The sequence below is a fragment of the Galeopterus variegatus genome, unplaced genomic scaffold, assembly GCF_000696425.1.
Source record: "Galeopterus variegatus unplaced genomic scaffold, G_variegatus-3.0.2 Scaffold3039, whole genome shotgun sequence".
NCBI lineage: Eukaryota > Metazoa > Chordata > Mammalia > Dermoptera > Cynocephalidae > Galeopterus > Galeopterus variegatus.
In genome coordinates this window covers 27,188-36,612 of record NW_007729150.1, presented here as the reverse complement: position 1 = coordinate 36,612, position 9,425 = coordinate 27,188, and the positions used below count along the sequence as shown (strand labels likewise).

The following is a 9,425-nucleotide window of genomic DNA, read 5'->3' as shown; positions in this document are numbered from 1 at the left end:
CATATAGGGATGGCCGGTTAGCTCACTAGGTGAGCATGGTGCTGACAACACCAAGTCAAGGGTTAAGATCCCCTTACCAGTCATCTTTTTGGGAAAAAAAAAAAACCTACCTATTACATAAGTAAAGCAACCTAGAAGAAACAATACCATCCATTGGAGACACTGATGAATAAAGTACCTTTAGAGGAACTCATCCTTCGCAATCTTTCATGGAAGAACTTTAGCATGCAAGGAAAGAAAGTCGCAGTTTGAAGACAATAGGACTCTACTTTATGAATGAGCCTTTTTGGGAAAAAAAAAAAACCTACCTATTACATAAGTAAAGCAACCTAGAAGAAACAATACCATCCATTGGAGACACTGATGAATAAAGTACCTTTAGAGGAACTCATCCTTCGCGATCTTTCATGGAAGAACTTTAGCATGCAAGGAAAGAAAGTCGCAGTTTGAAGACAATAGGACTCTACTTTATGAATGAGCCCAGCAGTTGTTCTCTCAGATTCTGCCCTAATACCAGGAGAACATCAAGCCTCCAAACTGGGCAGCTGCCTCTTCCTCACTCCTGCCGTCTGGTACGCTGACCCGGCCCTTCATGGGCAGCATTCACAAAGTGACATCACAACCTCCGGTTTTCAGTAAGCTATCTATCCACTCTATTACGGATTCTTTTTGCTTTACATAGAAGCTCAGCGATCACAAAAATACAGGGTACAATCGCAAAGTAAATTTAGTAATCAAATGAATACAATCTTAAATATAAAGGAGAGGATGTCACAGAAAGAATACTAAGACCTCTGGACTATTTTCCTTCTTTGAAGTGAGGCTGTACATGAGACATTACAAATCATAATCTTCAGCTACTATTCATCTTATATTTTAGATTTCTATCTTGAAACTGGAGTGTATAGTTTCCTGAACCTTCTTACCGTAAGTGGACGCAGCCAGCCCTCTATAATAACAGCAACAACAACAGCTAACATTTATTGGTCCACCATTTCCCAAAGCAATAGGAACAGTGCCAGAGGGGTCCGGTTTATAGAGAGACAGAGACTCTTGCAAATTAGAGGTCCTGGGCAAGGCTGAGGTGTAATCAGTATACTATGTTTTATCGGGAGAACATAACCAGGAGCCAGAAGGGGTGTGAGGTGAACATTTACACAGCAAGTGCTGTAGGTGGGAAAAACCTACAACTCTCTCACTGAGCTAGATAATTTGTGTAAATCTCAATTATGATGCCATAGCAAGTTTCTTGGTTTAGAATTTAAATAATTCTTAAGTTGAATTGGTCAACATTACTAAAATTTTTCAGAAACAAAAAACAAACTAAATCTAAATCTAAATTATATTTTATTATTATATTATTGTATTACACTTCATCCCCTTAAGAGACTGGTTCGGAATCACCCGGAGGGCTTATTAAAACACAGAGTTTAATGCAGTGGGGCAGGGCCTGAAAATTTGCATTTTTAGCAGGTTCCCTGGTAATGCTGACACTACTATTCCAGGGATCACACATTGAAATCCACTACTCTAAGATATTGCTAAATTTTGGAGGAGAGCTCCATAAAAATGTGACTGGTCCCACCCCTGGAAATGTTTTACATGTATCCTAAAACACTGTCCATTTGATCAAGGAGCCCCAAAAGAACTTTAAATTCTCCTATAAAGGAACTCCAAATCATGCCATATGCCTTTTAGAAGAATGTTACAAAAAAACACATTTCCCCAGATTCCTCTGAGAAAGTGTTATCACAATTTGTAAATTTGTGCATTCCAGGTGATAACACCTTAGGAACAAGTTTCTTTAATGATTCCTTAATGAAGCTGCCTTTAAATGGCATTAGTCCAGAGGTTCCAAATTCAGATGCTCTCAGGGAAATTTGTAAATTTGTGCATTCCAGGTGATAACACCTTAGGAACAAGTTTCTTTAATGATTCCGTAATGAAGCTGCCTTTAAATGGCATTAGTCCAGAGGTTCCAAATTCAGATGCTCTCAGGGGCCAAGAATTTGAAGTGGACCCACTGGCAAACTAGGAGAGCATTCTCTATCCAAAGCATACTTAGCTCCAACCTGCTGCTCCCACAGAGGAATCTGGGCCCAGAATTGTCAGATACTGCAAAATTTAAAAGAAGCCAAAGATCCAGAATTTTGTGGAAGTTTTCATAAATTGCAGATGTTGACTATGAATTCAAATTTCTTAAAACAGCATTCATGCCCAACAGAACATGTCTGTGGACTGAATGCTGCCCATAAGTGACCAGTTTGCTGAATCTGTGGCTGAAGAAAGCTCTATTGGTCCTTTAAACATGAATTGAGCGTCTGTTGTGTGTCAAACACTTTGCTGAGCGATGTGGTGACAAGGAGAGGAGAACCCCAGTCTCTAGCCTCATATGCGCTCACAATCTAATGAATATTTAATGCAACATATTGGCCAAGGCTTATCACAAACAGAAGAGAATAACCTCACAGGGATGCATGCACAGCACACAAGGACCAATGAAACAATCTTAACTACACATACAATCTAAAAAGGTGAAAAATTTTCATTTAACAAGGTAAAATATAGTCCATAAAAGATGGGATTTACTACTGAATATCTATCAATTAATATAATCAAATCTATAGAAATTTCCAGACCTGTATTGTTTACCTGAGAATCAGTTTTACCCCTGTGTGTAATATATCATATAAATATTTGATGTTACTTATAAACCAAAGTACAATGACTGCTATGGTAGAGCAACACAAACTGAGATTATTGATCCCAGACAGACATTTTCTGTCTTGAAAAGGAAAGCTATGTGAAAGGTTGCATTCTAGGGGGATGACTCCTTAGGAAAAATGAGCCATGGCAATTCAGAGAGAGAAGAAAATGATGACATGCTACACAAATAATAGCCCAGGCTATCCTTCGATGACGGTAACATACACAGATCATGCACTTGGTCAGCCTAGGTCAGGAGACCATAAACTACCTAACCATTCAATAACAAAAGGTGATACAATTAAGCTCAAAGCTAAAAATTTAAAAATTAAAAAAAAGAGTTAATGGCCAATTTAAAGAAACAGATTTTAAGCAGCCTTTCCACAAAATTGTTTGCCATGCTTAAAAGTAAAATCAAGTCATTTGGTTAGAACCCTGTATTTAGTTAAGCTGTATGAATCAGTCTGATTGAGTAAGGAAGATATTAGTGCAGCCTGCAGCATAATATGCTCTTTAATAAGAAATAGGGCCCATGCACTTTGCTAAACAAGCAAGCTCTGCCAAAGATGGTGGTCAGATTAAGTAGACTACAGCACAGAAAAGATATTAGTGCAGCCTGCAGCATAATATGCTCTTTAATAAGAAATAGGGCCCATGCACTTCGCTAAACAAGCAAGCTCTGCCAAAGATGGTGGTCAGATTAAGTAGACTACAGCACAGAGACTAGGGTGATCACGGCATCATTCTCTTACAGGAGACCAGGCTAGCCCAGTAATGGCCGCGGCAATCAGCATCTCCACAGCAATCAGTGGTCATCTCACTGCAAAAGCGATAAAATGGACAGGACTTCCTGTGAGCAGCCATGACCTGTACATGTTTTACCTCCAACTTTCCCAGGAAAGGGATATTCTTGAAAATTTTCTTTGGCTGTACAAAACAAAATATGGTTTATGCTTTTATTTAGAGCTAAGATAAAATAGGTTGAATAGTTTCTCTAAAAAAATAAAATAAAAGATGTCCACCGTACGGCCAATTTTGTTTCAAACCCAATACGTTTCATTAATGAAATGGCACATTTGATTAAAGTAGAAGTCAAAATGTCAGAGAAAAGTTGCTCATAAAGATTATTTGATCATGCTGATAATATAGTTGAAGACACATGGGGATTCTCTATAAATGGGGTTATTCTTGCCTGAGGATTCCTGAATAGGCATAAGGGGTCTATGCCTTGGGATCTCTGTGTATGCTCACTCCCATGTGAGTCAACACTGCCTTAGAGTCCCCAGTACCTCTTTAAACTACATCAACTATCTCCAGAATGTAGCTTGCTTTTCTTCCCCCAAAGCCCATGAACCTGAAACAGAAGAGAACTGCATGAAACTCAACATGTCTTTGTAGTTATAATAAGAAGGTGGTCTGATCATTATTTCAAAAGAGTTCTTGTATACAACCACCTGATATGGTGGCAGGTGCCTGGTTTCCAGGATAGGATTACTGCACTGATTCATTCAGCAACAAGGACATTCCCTGAGCCCCACCATCTGCCAGGTACTCTCAGTACTTCAGTACAATTGTTCATTTCATGATGGCCACCCCCCACCTTCTCCTTTTACCCTGAAAAGGCTATGTGGGATGTTTTGTAAATTTAAAATTACATTTCTGTGAATATCTTTTTAATCCTTTCTGAAACAGTCCTCAAGATTACTGTAATTGTCTTGTTGATTAATAAACAGCAGGTATTAAAAAAAAATCACTGCCCTAGAAAATGTCCCCTTTTCTCAGTGATACTCTTTAGATGTTTTTTCTCCAAGCTGGGGTTTCATTTTTCTCTGAGTAAAAGTAAAATCAGTAATTAAAACTATATTGACTACTTTCAGAAAAGACAGTTTAATCATATTATGTTTATAAAGCTTTCATATTATTAAAGTAGTCATTGAAAGGTTTTTTTTAACTGATTTAAGTTTGGAGAAGGTATTCTGTTTTTAAAAAATACTACAATTTTGTCTTTTGTCACTACAGTTTTCTCTTTTAGAAGCCCTTATATTCTAGCCCAGTGTTCTTAACATTGTCTGTACCAAGAATCCCTTTGAGAATCTGATAAAAAAAACTACGAATCCTCTCAGAAGAAAAATGTAAATACAACAAAATAACATATAATTTCAGGAGTTCATGGATCCTCTGAAATGTCAGATTAATACTTACTGTTCTAGCCTATCAATCACTGATTACATTTTATATTAAATAACATACACAGTTTTACAAATTGTTCTTACTACAATAAATCTCTCCTCTTTTGATTGCTTCCCCTATCACGGTAATTATTAACAAGAAATAGCAAACAGCAACATATTACTTCATAATTCTTAGTATTTAAAATTTTTTAAAGTACAGTTTAAAATAATAAGCAGCAAGTTTTTTGTTGGTGATCGTGGTTTTGTTTTTGGATTTTTAATCTAAGCAGATCTTTGATGGATAATTTTCCATTCTAATCAACATAACCACAACTAAGACCACTGGGAATAGAATACATACAAACACAAAAAATAGCAATAAATCACCACTTCAAATAATCAACTTGAAAAAACACCTTTTGACATATAAAAATGAGAAATTTGGGTTTGGAATAGAGTGCACAAAATATTACCTATCTACATAAAGCATCGAATGGAGGGTGGGGAGATCATAAAAGCTTTACTGGGAGGAATAAAAATTTCCAAACTAGAAAATAAAACGTGCCTAAAGAAATTAGAAAATCACACAGAAGAATTTTAAGACAAAGTTACTGGTTAAAACAGTGCCAAATTATTCGGAGAAGTAAAGGAGTTTGAGGACCAATCAAATGCCATCAGACGGTGTTAAGATGTCACTAGAGCAGTGTCAGTAGAGTAGGAAAGGCAAAAGTTAGGCAGCAAAGGATTAAGCAATCAGTGTATGGGGAGGATGTAAACATGCCGCAGGCAGGCTATTCTGAAACCTCTGGAGGCAAAGGGATAAAAGGGGATCTGCAAGTTAAGGGGATCATGACAAGGTCAATAGAAGGTTCTGTGTTTTTGGTGACCCTGTGCTAGGCACTGGGGACAGAAAGATATATGGGATGCCCCCATCCTCCAGGAGCTCATGGTCTAGTGAGAAAGACAGGCGCAAACAGGTAATTATAATTCTTCAACAATAGAGATCTGTATAGAGAATTATGGGAAAAAGAGGGAGCCACCTCCAACCCAGTCCAACCCAGAAGGGAAAGGAGAGGCTTCCTAGAGGGTGGTGCCTGAATGGAGGTCTTAAAGAACAGGAATTATCAAGCCGGAGGGAAAGGGCATTCCAGTCAGACTGGGCCTCCGAGCAAATGCAAGAACAGTTGGTGCGGTGCAGGGTAAAGTGCAAGGCTGGGAGAGGCGGGGTACCACAGTTCTCAGTAAATTAGTGCATGAAATCATCCACTGGGAAGACGCCAAGGGGGGGAGCTGGCGAGGCGAGCAAGGCAAAAGGGATGGAAGCAACTACCCAGGACCCTACTGAAGTGAGTGCCTATGGGCTGCAGGCAAGAGACATCAGCTGGGTGCGATGCACTGAGAGAACTGGGAGACTGAAGATCTAAGGATCCCAGAAGGGCGAAAGAGACAGAATGTGGAAGGCACATACCCAGGACCCTACTGAAGTGAGTGCCTATGGGCTGCAGGCAAGAGACATCAGCTGGGTGCAATGCACTGAGAGAACTGGGAGACTGAAGATCTAAGGATCCCAGAAGGGCGAAAGAGACAGAATGTGGAAGGCACGTAACAAGAAGGCTCTATTCCAAGTGGGAGTGCCTGGAGTCTGGGTTTCTGGAAGTGAAGCAGCGGGAGTGGCAGTAATAGTCACGGGAGTAAAAGAGGCAGAGGAGCCTCGAAGCCAGCATGAGACAACACAGCCAAGTAGTCCAGGCAATGCCGCCAGTGAGCATGGAAGACTGTAAACCAGAGGCTGCAGTTACCACTGAAGATGGAGAGAAGAACGTGAACGATGCAGTCAAGAGCCACACAACCTGGCCCTGACCTCACCTTGCAGCCTTGGACAAGTCATCCACCTCTCTGGGGCCTCCCTTTCTGAGTCTTGACTAAATGGTTATTTAGAGTCCTAAAACTATATTGGACAGCTTTCCCATATGGAAGAGACAGCTCTAAGGCTGAAAGAGGGTGTTCATAAATTTCATGGAAGAACTGTCTTTGTTGTTTTCCTATCAGAACTCACAAACATTACATTAGTAACTTCACTTTGTATAGGACCTTAAAATTTATAAAGCTCCTTGTATTCTCTAATATAATCCTAACCAGCACCCTGTGAGCACTCTATAATTCCTATTTATATTTCCTACAGATGAAGAAACTGAGATTCCACAAGGCTAAAGCAATTGCAGCTTTGGATTGGTAAAGTAAATCTTTTTCTCCTAATACAGAGATTCTATGTGGCATGCTTCATTGAGATAACCCATGACTTACTAACATTTGAGTTTTGAAAATGCAATCCTTAAGAAAGTACTAGAGTGCCCACTAATTGTACTAAAGCAAAGATGTCATTCCAGGCATCTAAGAGATTACCTGATCACTGAAATGAACCAAGTGGACGGTCTAAACTTTATTAAATTTTCATAATGTTGAAAGATAGTTTTGTAGGGCCAGCCTGTGGCTCACTTAGGAGAGCGTGGTGCTGACATCACCAAGTCAAGGGTTAAGATCCCCTTACCGGTCATCTTTTTTTTTTAAAAAAAAAAAGAAAGATAGCTTTGTAAATGAAAGCAAATCAAAACAAGCCTTTATATATACTTACCCACATGTCCAGTATAGACTATAATAGAAAAGACAGTCTTAATTCAATCCATCCACTCTTGTGCAATTGTGAATAAGTAGAACAATGAATCAGACCAGTGATTTTTATTTTCCTAATTATGATTCTTTTCTCTTTGGTCACTCCAGATAGTGCACAGGTCCCAGATTATTAATAATAACACCCAGTTCATAATAATACCCAATTACATACTAACATGACTAATAAAGCAAAGAAACTCCTAGGTCCTCAAAAGGAAGACATGAACTTCAATTATTTTTTAATATTGTTAATTCAGCCATTAAAAGTTCACTTTATATAAAAGGGATATTATTTGCTTCCTTGATAAGTGCAAAAATTTTAACTTTATTTTCTAAACTACAGGCAGTAGTTCCCTTCCTGAAAAACGTAGATCCGTTTTAGTTAAAAGAATTCACATATATCTTAAATCTTTTCAAGTAGAAAAGTTGAGTGCAATAGTTTTATGTTAAATGACTACTGACTAAAAAGATCACTCTTTGGTACCATTTCATGACCATTTAGCACTTTGAGATCAATGGCAAAAATTTGTAAATTCATAAATACACAACAGAAAATTCAGACTGCCTTTTACACCTAAGTTCAATGAAAAACAACCAAATCAAAAGATAATCACTGGGCATATTAACTAATATGTACGAGGAACTATACCATGTAAAAACAGTAACATTTTACCCAGGAAAAAGAATAAAATACCTAAGCATTATAATTTGGTGGTTATCCTTAAGGGCAGGCTACGTAGTACATTGCCTTCCAAACTGAAATATTCAGGATCTTTGCCATGGGTCAAATGTGTCCCCCAAAAGTTCATGTGTTGGAAACTTGATCTCCACTGTAATAGTGTTAAGAGGGTGGGAAATCCAATTACGATATTTGAAAGGTGGGGCCTTTGAGAGGTGAATGGATTAATACATTTATGGAGTAATGAATTACCATGGGTGTGGACTGGTGGCTTTATAAGGAGCACATGAGAAAGCTCTTGCCTTTCTCACCATGTGATACCCTGTGTTGCTCTGAGGCCCTACAGAGAGTTACACCCAGAAGAAGGCCCTCACCAGATGTGCCCCCGGGGCTGGGGACTTCATAGCTTCCAAAACTGTAAGAAATATATTTCATTTATTCATAAATTACCCAGTTTCAAGTATTCTGTTATAAGCAGCAGAAACAGACTAACACAATCTTGATTTAGAAATTGGAAGAAAAAGATAAATATTGCTTTCCATGTGATGAAATAAGTTAACCAAAACTAGGAATACAGATGTCACTTTTCCTCACATGCCTAGAGTTTAAAAGAAAAAAAAAAAAAAAAGGCCAGATGCCAAAATCCACATGTAAGTACAGAAAATTAAACCAGATCCTCACGTAAAATAGAAAACAGAATGAACACTGAGTGTATGATCCAAATTCTGTCGTATCAGGTAAAGTGCATGCTCTATCACTGTAAGTTCATCAATTTCATGTGGCTGTTAACTCTACAGAGATGACAGTCAAAAAATACACAAAAATTTCAAACTTGACCAGACAGAAAACAGTTTTGCTCCAGAGCTCCAGCCATGATGAGCCCTTAGATGCCAAAATCCACATGTAAGTACAGAAAATTAAACCAGATCCTCACGTAAAATAGAAAATACAGAATGAACACTAAGTGTATGATCCAAATTCTGTCGTATCAGGTAAAGTGCATGCTCTGTCACTGTAAGTTCATCAATTTCATGTGGCTGTTAACTCTACAGAGATGACAGTCAAGAAATACACAAAAATTTCAAACTTGACCAGACAGAAAACAGTTATGTTCCAGAGCTCCAGCCATGATGAGCCCTTTCGTTAAACAGTAACAATTTCTAGAAGCAGATCTGAAGGTTTCAGAAAAATTATCCTAG

At 38.3% G+C, this 9,425-nt stretch overlaps 1 protein-coding gene across 1 annotated transcript in view; it reads right to left on the bottom strand.

The window, feature by feature from the left end:
- The window catches only part of CDC14A (cell division cycle 14A), a 147,132-nt gene that overhangs the window by 115,674 nt on the left and 22,033 nt on the right, over positions 1-9,425 (bottom strand). The gene's annotated exons all lie outside the window — the stretch shown is intronic.